The sequence below is a fragment of the Mustela nivalis genome (genome assembly GCF_964662115.1).
Source record: "Mustela nivalis genome assembly, chromosome: 1".
In the NCBI taxonomy this organism is placed as follows: domain Eukaryota; kingdom Metazoa; phylum Chordata; class Mammalia; order Carnivora; family Mustelidae; genus Mustela; species Mustela nivalis.
The window spans coordinates 120194073-120218746 of NC_139020.1; positions in this window are offsets into that span (position 1 = coordinate 120194073).

Consider the following 24674-nt stretch of genomic DNA (forward strand, 5'->3'; position numbering starts at 1 on the left):
GAGCACTTAGGATGGTCAGGAATGACCAGCTCCTCCCCCACCCATAGACCCTGACTCAGCCCCATCTGCTTTTTTGTCTTGGTCCTGTGCCTTGCTGGGGTGAAGTCCTGATTTTGGCCTAGCAGTCCTTTGGCAGCCTCTCAGGTCCTTACACTACATGCATGGACAGGGACAGGAAGGGATAAACACCTGCTTCTGCTCAGGCCCCAACACTCCAATCCCAGTTTTCAGGGCAGGGCAGGGAGGATAGCCCCTCAGCCGTTGGCCCAGGAGCAAAGCAATGAGGGGCAGCAGGTCCTATGCTTCCAGCGGCCATCTCAGCTCTCCTCCCCTAGTGTGCTGCCCTGGGAGGCAGTCACAGCATCTAGGACAGGTTGATGGTCTTAGGACTGGAGGTGGGAGATGCTGGAATTGATGGGGCAAGGAAAATACTATGATTTAAAAAACCCACACAGTGGATTGTGCCAACATTTGCATCAACCAACACATTATGGAACAAAGTCTTGAGGGATTCTGAGTCTTCTGTTTTTGATTTATAAAAGTTCACTACAAAGAATTGATTGGGGCTGGCAGTAGATTGCCGCTGCTGGATTATCTTAATGTCTTCCTGGAGAAACTCTGTGCATGTTACTCTTCTTGCTAATAAGAAGCACATACCTATTTATCTATCTTCCTGGGAACGAAATTCAACATTGCCAAGGAACATTGTCCTTGCTGGAGAAATTCCTGTCATTTCTGAGATGTATGCATGTGCTCTCCAGGTGACTTATCACAGGTCTTCCTGGGCCCTGACACTCTGTCTAGGTCAGAGCTTAAATGGGGCAGCCCTGGTGTTTGCCAGGACTGGTGCAGGGACTCAGCTGCCTCAACAGCTGAGGGAGATGCAGTTGTGTGGATCCTTTCTCACCTGCAGATCATGGCTCGCTCTCAATTTCCAAACACTTTAAACAAGGTATTTCTATCAACATCTGTACATATATTAGAAGGTAAAGGGGACTAGTGGGGGAAACAAAATAAAAGGGGAAACATGCATTCTGAGACCAGGACTTAGGTTTGAATCCCAGAAATATTTGTCCCAGTTGTAGTATAGTTTGACCTTTGTGGTAGAGAGACTAATGACCCTTAAAGAATGTATGCCTTAATTCTAGAAACCTTTGAATATGTTAGCTCACATGGCAAAAAGGACTTAACTTATGTGATTATGTAAAGAACTGTGAGATGGGGAGATGATCTTGGATTATCCAGGTGGGTACAATGTAATCACAGCGGTCCTTATAAAGAGACAAGAGAAGGAGATGGGATGATGGAAGCAGAGGTGAGGCAGGGAGGGAGAGAGAGAATGAGAATACTGGAAAATGTTATGCTCCTGGCTTTGAAGATGAACAAAGAAGTCATGAGCCAAAGAATGCAAGAACCCTGTAGTTTCTGGAAAGCACAAGGAAATAGATTTCCCACCTAGAATCTCTGAGAGAGTGTGGCCCTGCTGACATCTTGATTTTAGCCCAGTGAGGCCCATTTAGTCTCTATGACATCCCAAACCACAATATAATGCATTTGTATAATTTTAAGCCACTAAGTTTGCAGTACTTTATTACAGCAGCAACAAGAACCTCATACCAGCATGTTGCTTCCTCTCTCTTAGCTTCAGTTAGCTCATTTCCAATAAGAGAAGAGAAAGCAAGCTATGACTCGCTTCCCCTGTAAGGTTGTTGTGTGGGCGAAATGAAGTAGTGACTTTGCAGTGGTCAGAAAGACGAGAAAGAGGGAGGAGGATACAGAGGATGGCTCTCAGCAGCAGGCACTCTGGAAAGTGCTTCTCAAACTGTCTGTGGTGAAGTTCCCCTCTCCCCATTTTTAATAAATTTCAATCCTTTGTGGATCAATACTTGTATAAAATACAATAAAAATGAATCATTAGAAAAGATGAAATAAAAGACACACAAAATCCAAGCCCTATTTTTTTGTTATTAGATTTTACAGCCATAAAATTGTTCTGTGTAATTGCTCTGAAAGTTTCTAAATGCTTACTCTCACTTTCTGTACTTGCCTCACTTTCTGTTCAAGAGTGACGAACAGTTTGGGACCGACCCTGGTCAAGGCCTACACTCCGAATTGATTGTTATTTGGAGGTGACTATAAGGTGCTCTTGAGGCCCGAGAAGTCCGATTACTTACTAGATGAAGCAATGGCCAGACTGAAGTTTGAAGGATGAAAAGGGTCTTATGAGGAAGAAAAGAGCAAAATACAAAGCAGGGGGAAGAGCATGTCAAAAGCATGCAGGTGTGCAGTGCATCATACCTCGAGTATGAATTTACCTGACAGGGACTTTGAGAAAAGTTATAGTGAAATATAACCTGTTGTAGGACTTTCATAAAGGGGAGAATGGAACATGCTACATGATCTCTCAACTTAAAGCCTCCCAGAAGCTTCTCCTTGATCCTCTTAGGATCAAGACACAGCTCTCTGTGGAACCCGCATCACCTGGAGAGCCTTGAGGCTGTCCTCTGGTCCGGCTACACCTCACCATGCTCCAGCTCCCCAACCCCACACCATGCTCCAGGCTCTTACAGCTATGTCCTGTCCCAGGACCCTGGCATGGTATTCTTCAGACAGGCATGCTTTTCCCATATTCTTGTCAGGTGAACACCTATCTGTTTTTCAGGTCTCAGCTTGAGTGCTAGTTCCTTGGGGGACCATCTCCTACCTCCCAACTTTTATCTTTTTACATGTTCCAGTAAGCACCTAAGAGAAGGCCTGAGAGGTCAGATTGCTTTCTAGATGAAGCAATGGCCAGACTGAATTTTCAACCACTTGAAAACCAAGTGGTTTTGCCTGTCTTACTTAGTCCTCAGTAAACATCTGGAGGACAGATGAAATGAACATGCTGCGTTTCTCTCTCCCCAGCACGTACCACAGTTGCAGTGATTTTTGTGTATTTATCTGTTTAGAGGTGATATTCCCACTGAACTATAAGCTATACGAGGTCAGGGATTGTGTTGTTTTGCCCTGTACAGGGCCTAACAAATAGCAGATGCTCAGTAAATACATGCTGAATGAGTATTTGAACAAGTGAGAGGTTGAATGGTGGAAGTTGGGTGAACTGGTGGGGTAAACCTTAAGGCAAGAGTTTGATTGTCCTTGGAGTTGCCTAAAAGCTTTGGCAACAATAGGTGACATTCAGAGAGAGAGAGCTCCTGTTGATTATGTTTCTCTGGAGAGACCTGATTAATACAGCGCAGTCACAGAGTGGTCAGCAGGGTGGCAGAGATAGGAGTATTCTACCACAAAAGTTCTGTGAAGACAGGAAAGGTGGCCTTTGATTTTATTGCTTGGGAATCCCTGGGACATATGAACCCCTCCCCGACATCGGATCAGGCCCCAAAGGGCAGCACTGTCCTCTCCTGGCACATTCCTGGAAACATGGCTTCCACACGGCCCCAAGCTTTGAGGGGTACTGGCAGGTGCATGGGATTGCTCATTCAGTGAATGTGCATTGAGCATCCTTTATGGGATGGATCTTGTTCTAGGAATATAGTCACAAAGAGCTCAGGTTTACAAGTCCCTCCTCTTATGGGGCCTTTGGTGCATCAGGGTGGGAGAAGAGACAGTAAGGAAACAGTGATAAGTTGTGTGAAGGCAATCAATGAGGCATCATGCTGGCTTCTTGAGCCAGTAATGTTAGTTGAGAAGGATCTTCTAGGAGGTGGAGGAAAGAGCTAAGGCAAGCATGGGTGCAGAAAGGAGAGTGATGGGACTGAGAGTGATGGGTAAGCATGTCAGGGTGGTCTACAGTGAGACTTGAGAGTTGGGCTGGGGCCCCAAACAGGTCTGGCATGTAGACCACAGAAAAGAGCTTAGATTTATTCCAAGTGGAAAGAAAAATCTTCAGGGTGTCTTCAGTAAGGGAACATTCTCATCTGATTTCTTATAGAATATAATGTCCATCATTGTCCAAATGAGAGCTAATGGTGGCCTGGACGGCAGTGCTGGCAGAAAAGGGGACAGACAGGGGTACACTTTGGAAGTAGAGATGAGATGAATTGCTGATGAGTGATGGGGAGGGGTTCAAAAGAAGGAAAGGATTCAAGGGAGATGCCCTGGTCTTGTAGGAAGTAGTGATTGTGCTGTCTCTGAAGCTGGCAGAGATACCTGTCACAGAAGGGTCAAAGATTTGGAGCTGGGACCTTTCCTGCCCACTCCCTTTATTCATCTGAGCATTGGGCTAATATCCTCTGACTTTCTCTTTTGTTGTCCCACCCATTGGGCCAGAAACTTCTCTGGAAGCACGTCGGATCACTAAGGAAACCTGGGGCTCTTGTCTGCTTGTTGTGTCTTCAGCCTTGCCTACCATTCAGGAGACCTCTGCCTCTCAAGGCAGAAATGCTCCCTTAGTTCCTGGGTCTCACAAATGCCAGGCACAAGTCGCTGCACGCCCCTGGGTGAGCATGGGTAGGTGGAGAGCTTCTCACTAGACATGCCCAGTGTGCCAGGCTCCTCACACTTGTACCTTTGCTCATGCTGCTCTTCCCCCGAAAAGTTGTGCATTAGATTACTTTTTTTTATTTTTAAAGATCTTGTTTATTTGAGAGAGAGACAAAAAGTGTGAGAGAGCATGGGCAGGGGGCAGGGGGAGGGGAAGAGGGAGCAGCAAACTCCCACACTGAGCAGGGAGCAGGAATTCAGGGCTCCATCCCAGGACCTGGGATCATGACCTGAGCTGAAGGCAGATGCTTAATCGACTGAGCCACCCAGGCACTCAGACCTTCCCCCTCTTCTGAGGACAAATGTTGCTCATCCCTGGAACCTTTCCTGGGCAGCCCCTCCCATCCCCCTGCCTCCTCTCTATGGGCCCACAACCTCATGGTTAAAGTTAATTGTCTCTCTCCTTAATGCTCATCTTTCCTTAGCTAGTGAATTCCTGGGGACAGGGACCATGTCTCGTTTATATTCCCAGCCCCCAGTCCAGGGGTCTCACTCATTGTTTGAACTGATACAGCAAAATGACTCTATTGCTGGCCACAGCAATAGTGGGCTGGGGAGAGAAACTTGCCTTTTCCAGAAGTGTCTGGCTTTTCTTTTACAAACAATACTTCACACACCAGCAGAATAATTATAATAGACTCCAGCTTTCTCCTCATTTCCCTGATTAGGGAGATCTTGTTTTAAGTTTGTAAATGAGGTGCTGTGACTATTTCTTCAATAAAAGACCCAAATTTGCTTGAATTTGGGTGATAAGTATTTTACATTTAAGACATGTTTGGCATTATGTTCAAAGTGGGATCCATCAGATGTTCTATAATACAGGCTCAGTGTTAGGCTAAAATTCAAATGTGGTCACGATAATGGGAAAAAGTCTAGGGGCTTTAATCACAGTTTGTGCTTCCATGTGATTGACAGGGTTTCCATTTTTTAAAGTCCCTGTTTTTCATGTGGAATGAATGACTCCTTTTTCATTTTGTTCCTGTAATAAGAAACATTCTCATTGTGGAGGGAAATCTCTATAAGCAGCCCATTAAATAGTAAAATGTTACTGCTGTGCCTGAGTGACATCTGGGGGACATGCTAGCTCTTCAGGTGTACAATACCCAGAGCAGGTTTTCCAAGACTGCAGAGCTTGGAGGCAGTTTGTTCATCATCGGGGGACGGGGAAGGGGGGTGGGGGGGACACACATTTAACATCATTGTCCCTCCTCTCCAACAAATGAAACCTTGTTTTGTATGTGAGTTGGACCTCTTCTGGATGTCAGTTCTGGAAACTCACTCCACGTACTCCAAGTGAAAAAGGACTTGGAAGGCTCTCAGGGTGTGTCGCTGAATTCCATGTCAGAGATAGAGCCATGCAGTGGGACCAGAGCTGGCCTGGAGTTTTATTCCAAGCTGGGGATCTTTACTCTGTACATTTATTCCTGTTGCTCTTTGTTCTTCTCTCTGGCTGTGACCCAGTCTTCTTGCTTCTTAATTCTGGGAAGAAAATAGAATGACACCCAGAAAGAGTCTGACCTCTTTCCCAAATGCAATGCCCTTCCCTAGACCAGTCCACAGTAAGAAGGGGGTGGGTTGCACGATCACATCAAACTTCTGCTACAACCCTATGGATGCGGGTGACAGAGATTCAATTTCTAGAAAGGCATTACGTTACTAGCAGGAGTCCTGATTCACCCCATAAATGGATAACAAGTTCAGTGGCTCCTGCCGTGTTTGCATTCTGACAAGGAAGCCTGTAATACCTGCTTTTGAAAAGGGGACTGTGAAGGACAGAGATCATGCATTTCTGATTCCATGTGAATCTGTGACCAGACCTAAGACCCAGATGCTTGCTATTCATTCTTAGACCTTGTGCTGTTGATATAGTCTTGGACACATCACCCTTTCCTCCAAACCCAGTCCCCTTTCCCCTCCGTGGACTAGATCTTCAGTAGGTAGTATTCGCCACAAACCAGAAGCTTCCAGTTGCAATGATGAAACTGTTGTCCATCATAAACAGTGTTTCTATTTCTATACATTATCCCTAAGCCTTTCAGCAACCCCAACTTGCAGAAGTGGAATTGAGGCTTCCATAGGTTGAGCAATTCGCTAAGGCCATGTAGACAGGACAAAGGGGAACTGGGACTGGAATCCCCAGATTTCTAGCTCTAAAGCCTTTATTGATTTTGTAATATCACACGAGTCCCTCTACATAGCAACACATCTCAAGATGAGGTTGTCAGCAAGGATGAAAGAGAAAGGATAGACAAGAAAATGGGCCTGGAATTTCTACATCTGAGAAAGGAGGTACAAATGCATGGGTGGATCAGAGGTCTGCTGGGATTCTCAACTGCTAGGACTTTGGATTGGCTTAGAATCTGTTCTGTGCCTTATGGAAGCTCATAGCCCTCTTCTGGATGTTGTCAATTTCCAGGGGGCTTACGTGTCCCTTGCCCCCTGTCATCCAGGTTCTTGGGCCTGTGGGTGTTTTCTCCTTGAGACACAGCATTGACCCAGACATGGGTCAACACATTTCTTAGGTAATTCTCAGATTCTAATTATTTTTTAAGATTTTATTTATTTATTTGACAGAGATTACAAGTAGGCAGAGAGGCTGGCAGAGAGAGAGGAGGAAGCAGGCTCCCTGCTGAGCAGAGAGCCCGATGTGGGGTTCGATCCCAGGAGCCTGGGATCATGACCTGAGCCAAAGGCAGAGGCTTTAACCCACTGAGCCACCCAGGAGCCCCAATTCTCAGATTCTAAATCAAACCTGTTCACACAGTGTTTTCATTAATGAGTAGGTAGTTGCTTCCTGTGGAGGATTTGGAGGTGAGTAGAGGATGGGTATCCATCTGGTTACACAGATAGTCTAGGGTTTGGCATTAGCCACTCCCACACTTACACTATCCAGGGGCATTTGCACTCACTCTTCACTCTACAGAGTCCCCTGAACCCTCATCATCTGCCCCTCGCTCCCTTTCCTACCCTCTCCTGGGTTTTAGGGTAAAAGACACAGTCCTCCCATTTTTTTCATTCTTAGTAACTGCTGGATGCAAACTGTCTCATTATTCTCAGCCCCTCACGTAGTCCCTGCATGGAACTAGAGCCTCAGTCTGTGTGACACCCCTTTCCCTCTCTGTCCCTAGGGCTACTGCCTTTGTTTTCCACAGGTCTACCTGGAGCTGCAGCCTGTTTGCAGCCACTTCTGTCAGTATCTGCTGTTGGAAGTCATTTTTCTCTGACAGTGGTAGCTTGGCCCTCCCCAGAGCCTTTAGAACAACTGTCCTTGAGGAGACAAGGAAAATATTTCCTCCATATGGAGAGCCAAGTAAGGGCACGGTGGCAGTGCTGGGCCCAGGTATAAAGGACCAGCAGGCAGGCAGGCAGAGGGAAGGTTGGAGACATGAGATGGAAGGTGATGCACAGCTTTGCTAGTCTGGGACTGGGCTCCAAGTTTCTTGCAGAGTCCAGTGGGAGGGCTTGTCTTTGTCACTTTGACCATGTATGGGAGGTAGGGACTTGTCCTTAGACATTGCTGTGTCTTAGCTTTAAGCATACTGTCTGGTTCATGGAGGCAAATGATAAACAGATGCGGAAAGAATGAGTAAGCACAGAAACGGGTTTTGTCAACTGTGAATGAGACTTAAGGCATTAGAGAGCAGGTGGGTCCAAGAGCCATTTTATACTTGTTGAAGTCCTACTCTGTAGACACCCACTTCAAGGACAGCTCTGGAGTTCAGCCTGTCCAGCTTGTGCTGCCCACCAGGCGGACCCCGGGGCCACAGTTGATGGAGTCCATGGGATCTGGACTACTGAGCCCCGACCTGAAAGCCTCTTGAGGGAGGAGTTAGCCTATTTTAGGTTGTTTTTTTAAAATATTATTTTATGTTTTCAGTGTTCCAAGTTTCATTGTTTATGCACCACACCCAGGGATCCATGCAATATGTACCCTCTTTAATACCCACAACCAGGGTCATCCAACACCCCATTCCCCCTCCCCTCCAAAACCCTCAGTTTGTTTCTTTCATCTTACATATGCATTTCAGTGAGTCCAGTCTCTCGTGCTTCATCTCCCTTCCAATTCCCCCGCCCCTCACTTTTCCTTTCCTTCTAATGTCCTCCATGTTATTCCTTATGCTCCACAAGTGAAACCGTATGATAATTGACTTTCTCTGCTTGACTTATTTCATTTAGCATAATCTCCTCCAGTCCCGTCCATGCCGATACAAAAGTTGGGTATTCATCCTTTCTACTTTAGTTTTCCTAGCATTTCTGGGCCCTGCACACACAAGGCCTCAGGAGTTGAAACCTGCCCAAACAGAAACCCTTCCAAAGGGAGACCATTTTGGCCACTAGGTGGCGCCATTGTCCCAGTCAAAGATCACAGAGCCTGTTGGGGAGCCCTCATACTTGGAACGTTCAGTTGAATCCAAACTCCTCCAATGTATCTGTCAGGCTCCAATCTCAATGCAGTAATACATTCTAATCCCATAACAAGGGGATTAACAACACCACTGTAGCTAATTTGAATTGAGAAAATCTGTTTCAGAAAGCCAATTCCAAGACTATTCCTTCCGTCAGCGGGCTAAGAAGGGCCCGGCATGTTGGTAAGAGTAGTTTCTGCACAAATTGGCAAATCAGCTTGCAGGCTGTGCTTCTAACACAGCTCCATGCAGGGCTGATTTCCAGAACTGCAGAACTCACTAAGCACCCCAGCCCCTGTGCCATTTTGATGGCTGATGGGAAGCTAGGGACAAATAGAGAAAGGGTCCCCAACCTAAATTCCCAAGACTCCTTCCCTTTTGCACCAAGGTCTTGACGTAGGATGTCTCTACGCTTCTCTACCTGTTCGTGTCCTACCCTTTCTTTAAGATCCAAGTCCTGGAGGCCTTATGGTGTACCTTGTGCCCCAGGGACTAAGACCTGTGAATTCTGGAAGCTCTTTTGATTCAATGAGCATTGAGGAATATGACTTGACCCATCTTCTTTTGCACCAAGTGTTTCTTGACTCTTCATGGAGGTGGTAATTCTCTTACGGGCAAACTCAATACCTTGAGCTTGTTGTGTTTTCTGCACACAGAAAGCACTTGGTAGATATTTGTGAATGTTGAAGAGCAAAGTAAAGCATCACTCCATATCCAAAGGGCTGAGAGATGTTTAAAGCAAAACATAAAAAGAGAGAATTCTATGGGTCATTACTCTTGTTTTCAGATAGCTATAGATTATGAAAATCATAATTTATAAGATAACAACATAACTTTACATTAATATTATTATAAATAACATTAAGACTAGGTACATTTATTAAGTGCCTGATACTTAGTAGTCACTATGGTATGCATCTTACATATGCATTTCAGTAGTATCCCAAAACTTCTAAGAGGCATTATTCCCAGATTTCACATGGGAAAAAGTAAGGCTCAGGAAGATTAAGTAACCTGCTCAAGTTTCTAAGTTAGTGCTGGCCAAGCTCTTCAGGGTTGACTGGGTTTGGAAAACCCAAACCACTTTCTTGCACCCCTACCCATAGGGACCAGGTCCCACTGTCTTTATGGGACTCATAGGAACTCAATGCTGAGGCCACACATAGCTACACAGATCTGACTGTGGAGGGGCTCAAAGGCATGGAGAGCGCTGTCGATAGAGAAGTGACCTGGTGGATGGCCAGAAGCAATGCATCTTGGGAACCTTGATTGAGTGAATTCCTTGATTGTCCTTCAATAAAAATAGACAAAGCCTAAAGGACAGTGTCTTTTCCCAGTAGAACACGTGCAAAGAAAGGGTATCAATGCTTATTTGGTATGATTTAGGGTCATCTGGGAGACTTCGCTGACCTGAAATATTTCCCTCTCTGGCCTGTTTGGATTTCCCAAGTGTTGCTATTAGTTCCTATTTTCTTCGAGTTTAAAGTGTTTTTCAGTCCCTCAACATCCTCCATGATCTATCAGACATGGCAAGGAATGAATTAAGAGCCATTTGGAAGGAGGTTGGGTGCAGGTAAGTGATAGGATGAGCTTTGGTTCTTCCCTTCAGCCTTCATGGCTGGGGATGAGGCCAATAGGCAGGCAGAAAACCACCGATGGGGCCACTCTAGGACAGGAAGAATCCAGATTTTGGACCAAAGATTTTCAGAACCTTGTTTTATACCTGTCCTCTTTACCTTGGCTCCCCAAAGTGGCCTACTCCTACAGCTGGAGTCCCAGATGCCATGGTTTGTTAGGCAACCATAGCAAGTATTGCCAGCAACAAGAGATGGAGGAGGGAAGACAAGTCTTCAGCAGAATCTTCACTCAGCTAAAGATACCTGCAATGGAAATATATTTTCTGGGGAAAGATGTCTCTGTTTGACACTGAGCATTTCCTTTGTGAGAAAAAAAAGCTAAAAGGACCTCACTGGCTGCCTGCATGAGCAGTAGGAAGCCTTCAGTTTGTCTCTGATGCTGGAAATTCCTTCTTCAGAGGATAAGGTCTTTCATCTTACTATTAAAAACTAGGTTGGGACGCCTGGGTGGCTCAGTTGGTTAAGCAGCTGCCTTCGGCTCAGGTCATGATCCCAGCGTCCTGGGATCGAGTCCCACATCGGGCTCCTTGCTCCGCAGGGAGCCTGCTTCTCCCTCTGACTCTGCCTGCCATTCTGTCTGCCTGTGCTCCCTCTCGCTCGCTCTCTCTCTGACAAATAAATAAATAAAATCTTTAAAAAAAAAAAAAACTAGGTTAAGGCTTCCAACATTCAACAGAGTAAAGTCCTGGTAGCCCTTTCTCCTGAGAGTCCATTGCTATGGTAGACAGGAATAAGAGGATTGGAATGTGAGAACTCTGAGCACCTGGGATGAGTAGACAGGTGAGATAAGGCAGCCTGAGACATCAGGGATGTCTTTGCATTTTGTTGATTTCATGAGAGTATCATTAGATAGTCTCCTTTCCAAAGGTCTAAAGTGTGACTGAGTAGTCTTGATTGTTTGGTAGTTTTCTGGGTTACTTTTCTAGAGTGGCTCCAAACTTGGTTGGCTTTGTTTGGCTTCAGAAAGCCATGCAAATTTTCTCTGATCTGGGCTGTGGAGGGCTGAACAATGGTCCCCCCAAAGATGCAGGTCCTAATCCCTGGAATATATAAATAATATATAAAGAAAAGAAATATAGACACATATAAAGAAAGAGTCTTTTCAGGTTAAGGATCTTGAAATGGGGAGATTATCCTGGATTGTCCAGGTGGCCCTTAAGCATAATCATGAGTTTACTTAGAAAGGAAGAGGGAGACTTGCCTACAGACAGAAGGGAGGAAGCACAGGGAGGCAGAGTCCGAGAAGGTACTGGCTTTAAAGATGGAGGAAGGGGTCATGAGCCAAGAATGCAACTGTAGAGGCTGGAAAAGGCAAGGAAAGGGATTTTCTTTAGAGTTTCTAGAGGGAATGTGGCACTGCCAACACCTTGGTTTTGGCTAGTGATTTTGAATTTCTGACTGCCTGAACTATGAGAGAATAAACGTGTGTTGGTTTAAGCCACCCAGTTTGTGGTAATTTATTACAGCAGCTATAGAAAACTAGTACTTGGGCTAAGGTTGAGAATTTTCATCTATGGGATCCTGGCCTTTAATAGACTTTTAATTTAGGAGGTGAGATGAGAGCTGGAGGAATCCTTGCATGCTAAATGTGTGTGTGTGTGTGTGTGTGTGTGTGTGTGTGTGTGTGTTTTGCCCCTGGTGGGACTTACTTAGTGGTTGGATGGGGCAGTGGGAAGCAAATGGGTTTAGGCTCAGAGACACCAGTCCCAGGCTGGTGCTGCCATTTTTTTTTTTCATCAGATCAACTTTAAGACTCTCCCCTGAACTCTTGAATTCCAGGGGCCATACTAAACAAGGGAGTTAAGAAAGCAGGCCGCTCTGACCATTAAGTGAAATAGGGGCTACAACTCCAACAGAGTCATGGTTAACCCAGTACCTAGTCCAGGAATCTGAAATCCCTTCTTCTACCTATGTTCCTGGGGAAATGACTGTGACTTAGTAAGAAATTTGAGTGACAGTTGCTTTGGGGAAAACCTCTCATTTTACAGGTGGAGAAATGGAGCCTCCAAGAAATTATGTGACTTGCTGGGGTCATAAAAAGCTGGGGGCCTGACTAGTGCTCTGGCCCTGCCAGTTGAGTGTTCCTTACTGCTAGTAAGATGTACTGTAGTATGACCTAAAGCTCCTCTCCTATTCTGTTCATACCAAACCCATAGCTGGTTCTATGGCCGTTAGCTCTCCTTCCTCCCACAGATGGGAGGACACAGACCTGAGGATTAGGCATAGATAGAGACATTTTTAAAGGATTGTTCTTCAGTGAGTGTGGCATTGGCCCTACTCATATTGGATAAGTAGATGGATTTTTAGTGACATAATCTATTGAAAATAAGGAATAATGGTGTCTAAAATCGGGACCTGGCTGAAGAAGAAAGGACAAATACTTCATTTTCCTTGATGATGGTTGAATTTCTTTAGACAGACAAAACAAGTCAAACCCTGAAGGGTCTAAGTTGGAGTGTGCAGTGTGGGTGAACATGTGTGTGCAACATCTGTGTGAGCTGGTGTATGTACCATGTCTTCTGTTAGCTTGGACTAGGAAGCCTCAGAAAGCAGAGCCCCAAACCAGGGTTTTCAGGCAGGTAGTTTATTTTGGTAAGTGATTCCAGGGAACAGGAGCCGGGGTACTGAGAGAAGTAAAACGAAGTTGAAAAAGCCAATCCAAGGACATGGATCAAGCTGGTGACTTCTGTAGACAGAAGGCTTAAGCCTGCTAGAACCTTCTGTGGAGTTGTCCAGGATGTGTCTCAGAGTGGTCCAGCTGAGGTGTGGGAGAGGAAGTTCTTATCAGGCCTTGTCGACAACCTTCACCCTTCTCGCGGGCCTCATGCTTCAAAGTAGCTGGCCATGTTGCAATGGGTGGCTCACAGTCAAGATCGAGAAGTCTGGGAGCAGCAGAGAGGGAGACACATAAAGCTAGGGAGGCAGGTGCTTGGAACCGGTTGCTGGTTTCTACTGGGTAGAATAAAAGTAAGTAAAAAAGCAAAGAGGATGTGAGAGAAAGCACAGGAGGTATCCAATACTTCCTCCTACTAGAATGTTCTCTTTTTGTGTTGTCATGAAAAACATCTTTGATACATTGGCGACCCCAAGAAGAGACCTGATGGGTTTTATCCAAGTTTAGGGAACTGTTTAGAACTTTTCTGATGTAACTGACCTATCAAAGGAGTGACGTTGAGCAAGGGCCTGTGATGTGTCATACACTGTGCTAGAAGGAAGGATGAATGTAACATGAATCCCTGCCGTAAGAAGATGTCATAGCAGGGAGGGTGCAGGGAGTACTGGCTTGTGTAATCCCAAGGGGGTTAACACGTCACTCCTCAGCTGCTTAGCCAAGTGGACCTGGGAGTGTTACACTGCTTCTCTGAGCCCAGTTTCTTCCTTCATGAGGTGGGGATAATGAGGACCTTTCTAGAGGTATGATATCAGAAGTAAGTGGCATGATGACTGTAAACTATTTAGCACAATCCCTAGCACCTTGTATATGCTTAAGAATGGTGGTGATAAGCTCACTTTCAAGTGAGCAGATATGAGTACACTGATGTTTCCTGTGCACTGTACTAAGTGCTATCTCTGTTAGAAGCAGAGGAAGGGTTGAGTGAAGGCTTCCTGCGGAAGACTACATAAAGATAAATACAACACAAGAAAAGATGAAATAAAAGGGGGATTTTATTTTATTTTATTTTATATACTTATTATTTATTTATTTGACAGAAAGAGAGAGCCAGAAAGCACAAGTGGGGGTGGGAAGAGGAACAGCAGAGGGAGCAGGAGAAGCAGGTTCCCCACTGAGCAGGGAGTCGAATGCAGGGCTTAATGCCAGGAGCCTGGGATCGTGACCTGAGCTGAAGGCAGATGCTTAACCCACTGAGCCACCCAGGTGCTATTTTATTTTATTTTAATTTTAATTTTTTTAAAAAGTAGGTATTTTTAGCATCAGATTTAATCAAGTCCATTGAGAAACGATTTGAACTGATAGGAAGTTCAGAAGAAGTCTGAATGCTGAGGAACAAACCCAACAAGAGATTATGTGTCAAAGGCTTAAAATAATTGACATACATATTGTGTTTCTAGATGAGAGGAGACAATATCTTAAAAATGACAATTCTCCTCAAATTATGTTACAGATTCAATAATTCACACTCACAGTGTGAGATTTGTTGCTACCTCATTATTGGAAAGAAATTTGGGGATTTCTACCATATCACACCTTTTGACCTAGCAATTCCTTTTGTAGGAAAGGATCCTCTAGCAATAGTAAAGAGCACAAGCATGTCCAGAGTTCAACGCAAAAGTTTATGCTGGTAGTGAACTGGAAGCCATTTAATGGTTCTTAAGAAGGGAATAATTGCATTACAGAACGCAACATAATGGTGAATAAAACTTCTGTCAGTCTGTATGTATTGACAGGGAGATTTTCCAAGACATCAAGTAACAGAATAATATGTAGAATATGATTCCAATTATGTGGAAACAATATATGTTTGTGAATGAAGAAATGAGCCTAGAAGTCCAATAATTCCCCCGGGAGCCAGGGCAAGATTAAAAAGGGACTTAATTTTTTTTCAAATGAGAGAATATTGTGTTTGTTACTGTAAAAAAAAGTGAAAAGAAGTAACAGAGGCATATATTTTTTATACGAACAGTCCCAATACAGTCTTGATGTATAATTGTTCCAAAATTTGATTCTTAAGTGATACTATTAATTTCACGAAAATAGCATAGTCATCAAGGAAAAGCCTAAATGAAGTTATTCATTCCTAGTTTACCTGATTTATGGATCAATATTTAAAATACAGATTTTAAGCATGATCATTGAATATTGATTTTCCCACTTTCTTATGCTTTTAGATTAATTTCCCTATTCATGTAAAAATCAATGTTTGGGTGGCTTATTAAAGTTTAATATTCTTAAATATTCCTTGATCCTTCCACAATTTATTTTCTTTTTATATAAGTAATCTTGAATACATTATTTTTACATTTCACTTTACACCCAGCTTGGGTGGATTTGTTCGTAACCTCCCAGCTATTCCACGACATCCGTGAGTATTAGATTTAGCGGATGAAGCCCACTCTCTAGGGTTCCGAGGCATTGATGCAAAGTCTCTCCCCACTTTCCTCACAGAGTCGCTGATGATGCTGTCCTGTTTGTCGCAGTGGGTGTTCAGGAGCTCCTTCCTGCCTCAGACTTCCCTTCCTTGTTGCCATCTTCTATAGCATCACATCTTTCCTGGAGGTCCTGCTGGAGAACCTTGGGTTGTGTGACCCACAGGAAGCTTAGAGCTTTCAGGGTCTTGCAGGGAACCCCACAAGACAAGTAAGCCCTTTTCTTCCTACTGTCAGTGGCATCACCTAGCATTACTTTGACAGGATATCATGATCTGTTCTCTAGGAAGGGATAGGAGGGAAGGAAAGAAGGCCAAAAAAAGAAGAGCACATCTCCTTCTGCCACAGCCTATGAGAATGTGAAACAAAGATGAACAGGAGTTTGCAAGTATGAAGAGGGGGATAGTGGTCCAGGCAGAGAAGATTGCTACAGAGAAGGATTGATTTGATTTAAGGAGACCAGGGCTGCTCTTCTCATTCCACATTCCTCTGCCTCAACATAAGCCTGTCAGGGGCTACTTGTCAAAGGCTGTAGATTTTGACTTCACAGAGTTTCTCTCTTTGCCTCAGTTTTGTCATCTATAAAATGGGCCTAATGCTAATGTGTATCTCCAGGACTATTGAGAGGATTTAGTGAGTTAATATTTGTGAAGTGCTTAAAACAAGGCCTGGTGAGCTGTAAAGACCATATATATGTATGTGTTTTTATTGTGAACAATCTGTGGCCTTGAATTCTTTTTGCCACTTCTTTACATGGGTTATCTGTTTTTAAATTTTCTTTAGAAAAATTTCCTTTCAGTTCGTGGAGAGAAAAGAAGCTGTCAACTTTGTACATTTGAACAGCAAAGTGGTTTTATTTCAGAAACAGTCCCTATTATGCTGTCCTAGTCAAAAGCTCTTTGGCAGTTCTTTTTTACTTGGGTTCATCTGATCCGATAAAAGATTGACTGGCCTCTGAGCACATGTTCTTTTTGCTGGTTTTTCCTCTTGTTGGAAAAAATAAATGGCAGCTGGCCATAACTGGGCCTCTGGGTGGCCCCATGTAACCTGTTGAAAAAACTGTTTAGTACAGAGGGAATCTGTGCTTCGGGCCCATTGTTCTTCACAATGGCCGGCTGTCTTTATCTATCCAGGATGGCCGTGGATGGGTAGGCCCTGGATGGTGGGGAAGTGTAGCCTAACAGCCAGGGTGTGCTGGTAAACTGGCTCCAAGAGATGGGGCTTTGGTTTTTGGCATTGCTGATTACTGTAGCGTAAATCCTCCCACTATGGCCAATTTCAGATTACCCATATGAGGTCGTTGAAAGCAGAGTTGTGAAGAGATGAGAACAACCAATCATGGATGAGAGAGAAAAAACCTTACTCCTACAGTAAAGGGGCTGATGTGGGCAAGGTCCAGAATGTTCCTGCGGGGATTTCTTTCCCAGCAGGGAATGTTAGAGGGACCATAAGAGAATTAACATGATGCTGAGCATCTTCTGAGTACATTGTGAGCTAGGTGCTTTTTAGACATTATCTCATCTGATCTTTGTAATGACATCATGAGTCAGCTAACTTCAACCCCATTTTCATTTGAGGAGGGGAGACTCAGAGCTGTTAAGTAACTTGCCCAAGGTGACACAGTGATAGAGCAGGAACTGAGACCAGAGCACGTCATAATGATTCCTAGGATTGAAACAGCAGAAAATAACACTAATGAAAAAAATTATAGGTAATTCTCTATGGGTGAATCCATTTTAACTTCACTCCATCACTCTGACATAAAAATCATGGCTTTAAGACCTGGGAGGAGCCTTTATTTAGTTCACTCTATCATCAAGAAGATGAGGAAAGTGAGCTAGAACAGCTTAATTTTAGCATAAAATAGGGATAATATGAATACATGTGGTATTATAGTTAGGAAGGTGCTCTGTGCTCTTGAGACAAAGACACTGGAAAGGACAGTTTGCTTCCCCAGGGTCCTGCCACCCAGGGCAAGAGGCAAGGGCATTAGTGCTCTAATTTGGGGGAAAACAGAGTGATTCCTGGAAACAGAATTGCAAATGAGCCCATGGGAGGGTGTGCATTCTTTCTTCTCCATGGGGCCTTCCCGAAGGGCTCCAGGGACATAGACACAAACCCAAGGAGATGAACACTGCTTGAAGATACTGATGACTCTAAACCCCCAGGTAGACCACATACTTCAGACACATGCTTTATAGTCTCTACCCAAGAAGAGCTGCCTTTGTGAATAGTCCTTGGCATTGCAGTACTTTGTGGTGGCTATCACTTCTGTGCACAAGGGTAGGGGAATTTCTGGCCTTTTTCTCACATGTCGGTTTTTGCCTATTAGGGCGGAACCAAAGGGGGGCATTTCAGAATCACTCTCTATCCTGCTTTGATTTCCTCTGCTAGTGTGATTAATTGGCACCTGGGTCAGAGGGGCTATGGGGTAGCTCGGGGTAGCTTAGTAAGCTCAGAGTCACCATGCCTTAGAGGGCCTACAGACATGCCTCTCTGTCACATCCTGTGTCCAAAGACAGTGCGTCCCTCTCTGCCTATGGCCCATGTACAAGCTTACCTGAGCAGAACCTGCATGCTCAGCTTCTGGCCACCACCATCTTTATCTCCACTCTAGACAGGGGTGGCAGGCAGAGGAAGAAGACTCCCTGAAAGGCAAGGAGCCAATGTGGGGCTTGATCCCAGGACCCTGAGATCATGACCTCAGCCAAAGGCAGGTGCTTAACCTACTGAGCCACCCAGGTGCCCCATGTAAGATCATTTTAATGGTGGAGGCATAAAATAGCTCCTCAATTGAAAAAAATAGAATTCATTTTTTTCCTACCCTAATGCCTTCCAGGGGTGTTTAATATATTCCTTTAAATTGGATGTTGTGCTGGGGTGCCTGGGTAGCTCAGTTGGCTAAGGATCTGACTCTTGATTTCAGCTCAGGTCTTGATCTCAGGCTTATGAGATCGAGCCACACATCAGACTTTGTGCTGGGCACAGAGCCAGTTTACGATTCTCTCTCTCCCTCTCTCTTTGTCCCTCTCCCAGTTGCGCTCTCTCTCTCTCTCTAAAAATTAAAAAATAAAATCTGCTGTTGTGCTATACAAGGTCCATTCACTCATTCATTGTTTCCTACATTTATCAATGGGTATCTGTAAGTCAGGACTCTGCTGAACTCTTTTTTTTTTTTTTTTAAAGATTTTATTTATTTATCAGAGAGAGAGAGGGAGAGAGAGCACAGGCAGACAGAATGGCAGGCAGAGGCAGAGGGAGAAGCAGGCTCCCTGCTGAGCAAGGAGCAGACAGAATGGCAGGCAGAGGCAGAGGGAGAAGCAGGCTCCCTGCTGAGCAAGGAGCCCGATGTGGGACTAGATCCCAGGACGCTGGGATCATGACCCGGGCTGAAGGCAGCTGCTTAACCAACTGAGCCACCCAGGCGTCCCATGACTCTGCTGAACATTTAAAGATGGTAGAGGGAGAGCTCTTGACTCTTCTTTGGGTCCCCCACAGGCCTTCATCACAGCTGGTGATATAGGAGTACTTGGCAGAGTTATGCTGTATCCTGGTCTTCAGCTTCTGGGGTCCCTTGGAGTTAGCCCCATCCTCCCAGGGGAGCTCATATTCCCAGTTAAAGGTTTTGAATCTATAATGCTAGATCAAGTGTACTTTCCTCCTTACCCACTGCAGATATAAGATTGGACTGTGCATCTCTGGGATTTCAAAAGATTCAGGCTTAATGACCCAGCTCTGGCTTATATCCATAAAAATCAGGAACACTAGTGAAACCAGTAAGCATAGAAGGCTGGGAGACATGGAGAAATGGGGGCTCAGAGTGGCAGGGGGAGGAGGAGAGCTGGAGAGGACCCAGGAGCAGAACCGCCTCTGCTCCTGGCTGACCCAGTGGTCTGGTCCGAGCTAATGAGGAATAAGGGGGTTGGCGAGTCAGCCCTCAGTGACTGATAGGCCTCACTCTCTCCATGGGCAGAGCAGGGAGCCAGTGGCTTTTTCAGATGGAGCCAGAAGTCATTTTCCTTTCCAGTGAAAGGGCAACTTTTTCAAGTGGAAAGGAGATGAGAATTATCAACTTGTGAAGTCTTCAGTTTCTTGAGGCAAATAAGCCAGAAATGGTTGCCAGGGGAATCCTAGTAGTCCAGGCTGATCTGAGGAGAGACACGGGCTTGGAAGCCCACAGAATTGAGTTCAAACTCTGGCCTGGCCACTGTGGTTTTATGACCCTAGGCAAACACATAATCTCTCTGAGCCTCAGTTGCCTTTTCTGGGAAGGAAGAACACCTTTCTGGGTTGTTGTGAGGACTATATAGGGTGTATTTTTGATAGGCTCAGCACAGAGCAGGCTCTTGATAAGTGCTGATTTTCCTCTTCTCATCCCTAATTAACATTTGTTTCTGTGTTAATTGGTCTCCAAAGGTCTGTGTTAAAAGGTCTCCGTGTCCTTCCTCCATGAGCAAGGCCTCCTGACTTTCACACCTAGCATCTGGGCTGGCTATGACTAGCTCTTGACCAGAAGAATGCAGGGGAAGTGCTACGTGTGATTTCCGAGGCTAGGTTCCCAGAAGCAGGATCCTTGCACCTTCCTCTGGGCCTCCTGAAGGGCACACTCTTGAGTTGCTGGCTCTCAGAATCCTGCTATTGTCATTATATGGAGAGGGTATGTGTAGTCACTGCAGATGACAGCTCCATCTGAGCTCCTGGGCAAAGCCAGCACCAACTTCCAGCCATGTGAGGGAGCCATCTTGCACATCCAGCTCAGTCAAGCCTTCAGATGGCTCCAGCCCCAGCCACTGTGTGAGAGACCCCAAGGGTCTCAACTATTCAGTTGACCCTTAGAACTGAGATAATAATTATATGCATATAGAATATATATTACTATACTTTATATGAGTATATAGGGCAGTTTTGTTATTTACATAGAGTTCTGGTTTAAGAACTATGTTTTGCATTTATTTGTTAAGCGGTAATAGATGATGATAACCATCAAGATCCAACATTTGTAATCTCACAAAACAAACTGAGGGTTGCTGGGGGGAGGGGGGTTGGGAGAAGGGGGGTGGGGTTATGGACCCTGGGGAGGGTATGTGCTTTGGTGAGTGCTGTGAAGTGTGTAAACCTGGCGATTCACAGACCTGTACCCCTGGGGATAAAAATATATGTTTATAAAAAATAAAAAATAAAAAAAAAGATCCAGCATTTGTTATCATGTAGAAATTGCATCATGACTGATTTGTTTTTTTGGGTTAGATATTAAGCTATCTGGATTCCCCTTTTAAATTGTGAGGTCTGTCTTTTTTTTTTTTAATTTCTTTTCAGTGTAACAGAATTCATTGTTTATGTACCACACCCACTGCTCCATGCAATATGTGCCCTCCATAATACCCACCACCAGGCTCCCCCAACCTTCCACCCACCGCCCCCTTCATTACCCTCAGATTGTTTTTCAGAGTCCATAATCTCTCATGGTTCATCTCCCCTTCCAATTTCCCCCAACTCCCTTCTCTCCATCTCCCCATGTCCTCCGTGTTATTTCTTATGCTCTGCAAATAAGTGAAACCATATGATAATCGACTCTCTCTGCTTGACTTATTTCATTCAACATAAGCTCTTCCAGTCCCATCCATGTTGATACAAAAGTTGGGTATTCATCCTTTCTAATGGAGGTGTAATACTCCATAGTGCATATGGACCACATCTTTTTTATCCATTTGTCTTATTTCAGATTTTACTGGGGTTAGGGTCCCACATGGCCTGAAGCCTTGTCCATGTGGGTGAAGGAAGGGGATGCGCAGGGAAGACAGCTTGGGGATTCTGAAACCAGACCATGTGGATTGAGGATGCAGCCTGAGAGCCGTGGCTCAGCTGTCAGGCTCAGGGAGAGAATAGCTTCCGCATCATGAGTGCTTACGGCGAGCCCAGTGCTCCACAGCCATGGTGTTTGCTCATCTTCACCACAGCCTTTGAAACAGTTGATTACACCCATCTTACAGATGAGCAAATAAAGGTTCAGGGATATGGAGACCTGACTTGACCCAAGGTCACCTCTACAACGAGAACAGGGCCAGGTTTGTGTCCATTTCTGCTTCATTCTGAAGTGGGGTCTCTTTAATCTGAGACCTAAGCATTTTCTAGGGTTACATCTTCCTCCATCTCACAAGTTGCCCTTTAGCACCAGAGATCTGCCATACATTGTCAAGGGACTAATAAGATGTGTTTCAGCCAAAATAGCTTTCAACCTAAACTTGCTATCAGATGGCTTGCCAGTCACTCCCTATCTACCTGCCTCGCTTTCTTCAGAGACAGCACCTCCCTTAAATTCAGGAACAACCTCATTCTCCTATGGGTTGGGTCAGACTCAAGAAAGCTGTTGTTCACTGTGAGCAGAAGAAAGGTCTGGCTCACCCAAGGATGGAGTCAGGGGGGAGGGGCGCAGTCATGCAGTAGGCTTTCATGTGGGGAAGGTTGCTGAAGAGTTGCTATGGAGCAACCTTTCATGTAGGCAGGCATAGCTCTAGGCACTTTGCAAAAAGACCTTCCTTTACTTCTCACGATAAGTCTGTAGGCTGAGTATTATTATTTCTGTTTAAAGGTCAGGAAAATGAGGCTCAGAGATCTTAAGTGACTAAGATTCTCTTTTTTCATCCATTCAGCAACAATTTATTATCTTAGTTTGGGTTCCTTGTAGCAGAGCCTGATGTAGGAATTGGGCATATGTGATATATTGAGGAAGGGATCCCAGGAGAATCACACAAAGTGAAGGAAGCAGAATAGTCAGGGGAAAAAGATGAGCAAGGATGTGGTTTCAGGTGTAGTCTTGCCTTGACCTAAACTATGTAGGGAGCTCTGAAGCATAAACAGCTCCACTGAGTCACCCTACCTTGAAACAAGGGAGCTATGTTTTCATACCCCTGTATCAGCTACAGTCCCCCAACGTATAGTAGTGTAATCTCCCAGGGCTTCTTCTAAGCAGGGCAGTTGCTTTCTGCCAGACTATTCTCTGGAGGTGGTTACATTAGTAAGCTTTTGGTAGCAGCTCTTGAAGCTGGTGTAAATGACACTTGAGGGTGACTGGCCATCTGGATCTGCTCAGGACTGAGGAGTTTCCTAGATGCACGATTCTCTATGGAAAACCTGAAAAGTCCTGGGAAGTCTGGCATAAGTTGTATACTACACTTGGCAGTAAAGCGTATCTGAGGGGGCACAGACTATGTCTACTACATTGACCAAGGGTCTTGATGTGTAAGGAATCTACATGGGGATGCCCACGAAAATGACAATGGCTGTGTTGAGTAGAAGGAAGCATGGGGACTCAGAGAAGGGACCCTCCCCTCATCCAGCTTGGAAGGGTAGAGCATGAGAAGGAGGGCAGGTACGGTTTCTCAGGGGAGGTGATATTCAGTAAGGAACTGAGCATAAGAAGGATTTAGCCAGGGAAGAAGTGTGGAGATCAGGGAAAGACGATATTCTAAATAGGGAGATTTGAGATGTAAAAGATAGAAGCCCAAATACAGAAAAAATATGGGCTGGGATATGCAAGGTAGACCTGGAGATGCTTCATATATTGGCTACCTGATATTGAGAAAGAAATTACCATAACATTTAGTGCCTTAAGATAACAAACATGGTATTGGCTCACAGTGTCTGAGGGTTAGGATTTTGGGAGTAGCTTATCTGTGTGGTTCTGGCTCTGAGTCTTTCATGAGGCTGCAGACAAGACATTGGCTGGAGGAAAATAAAAGACATTGGCCAGGGCATGTGAAGGCTTGACTGGAGCTGGAAGTTCCACTTACAAGATGGCTCACTCTTGTGGCTATGGGCAAAGGCCTTCAGTTCCTCTCTGGCTATTGGTAGGAGGCCTTGATTTCTCACCATGTCGGCCTTTCTACAAGGCTGCTTGACTGTCTTCTGATATTCCTCCCAGCTGCCTCCTCCCAGAACAAGTGATCCAAGAGGGAACAAGATAGAAGCCACAATACCTTTAAGATGTACGCTCTAGGGACGCCTGGGTGGCTCAGTTGGTTGAGCAGCTGCCTTCAGCTCAGGTCATGATCCCAGCATCCTGGGATGGAGTCCCGCATCGGGCTCCTTGCTTGGCAGGGAGCCTGCTTCTCCCTCTGCCTGCCACTCTGCCTGTGCTCGCTCTCACTCCAAATCTTTTAAAAACAAAACAACAACAAAAAAGATGTACGCTCTAAGTCACGTTCTGTAATTTCGATCTCATTCAGTTGATTCATCAGAAAGGAGTCAGTAATCTGGCTCAAACACAAGGAGAGCGGAGTTAGGCTCCACCGGTTGAAGGCAGGAGTGTCGGATAATTTGTTAACATATTTAAAATTCACCACACCAGATCCAGAGATGAAAATAAAGTTGGCCATCTCTTTCTGCTCTCTCTCTCTCTTTCTCTCTCTGTCTCCTCTGCTAACTGTACTAAGTGTTTCACACATATTATCTGATTCTCATGATAGCCTCCAAAGTAGTATTATTATTGTCATTTTACAGCTGAGGAAACCGAGGCTCAAAGCAGTAGAAAAGTTGTTTACAGGCACACACTAGAAAGTGGTAGTTTTGAACCCAGGCAATGTGATATGTACTACACTGCTCTTCCCACTCAGCTGTGCTGACTCTTATTAAACACCACGGTCTAAGCCAGGAACGTGAACCTCTGGGTGGAAACTTACTAATGTGGATTGCATGTGGCATCTCTGTGTGTTTTACGGAGCTAGCAGATGGACACGATTGTGAATACCCCAGGGAACGTTTTGTTCTCCGTGAATCTCTAGGCAAGGTCAGGATTTCAAACACTGTCATTCCCCTGGGGAATGGCTTACAAGAAGCAGCAAAGAAAAGCTTGGAAAAAAAAAATACAGCATATTAGAGCAGGAGAATATAGGGTAACAAAATGTATTTTCTCTCTTCATCTTCATATAAGCTCTTGTGCATTGAGAATGGGTCTGAAAATGTCCTTGAACAGAATCCTGAAAAATCCCGATCCAGATGTGGGCCTTAGGAAGGCGGTTCTCCAGTAATTCTGGTTCTTCTCCTT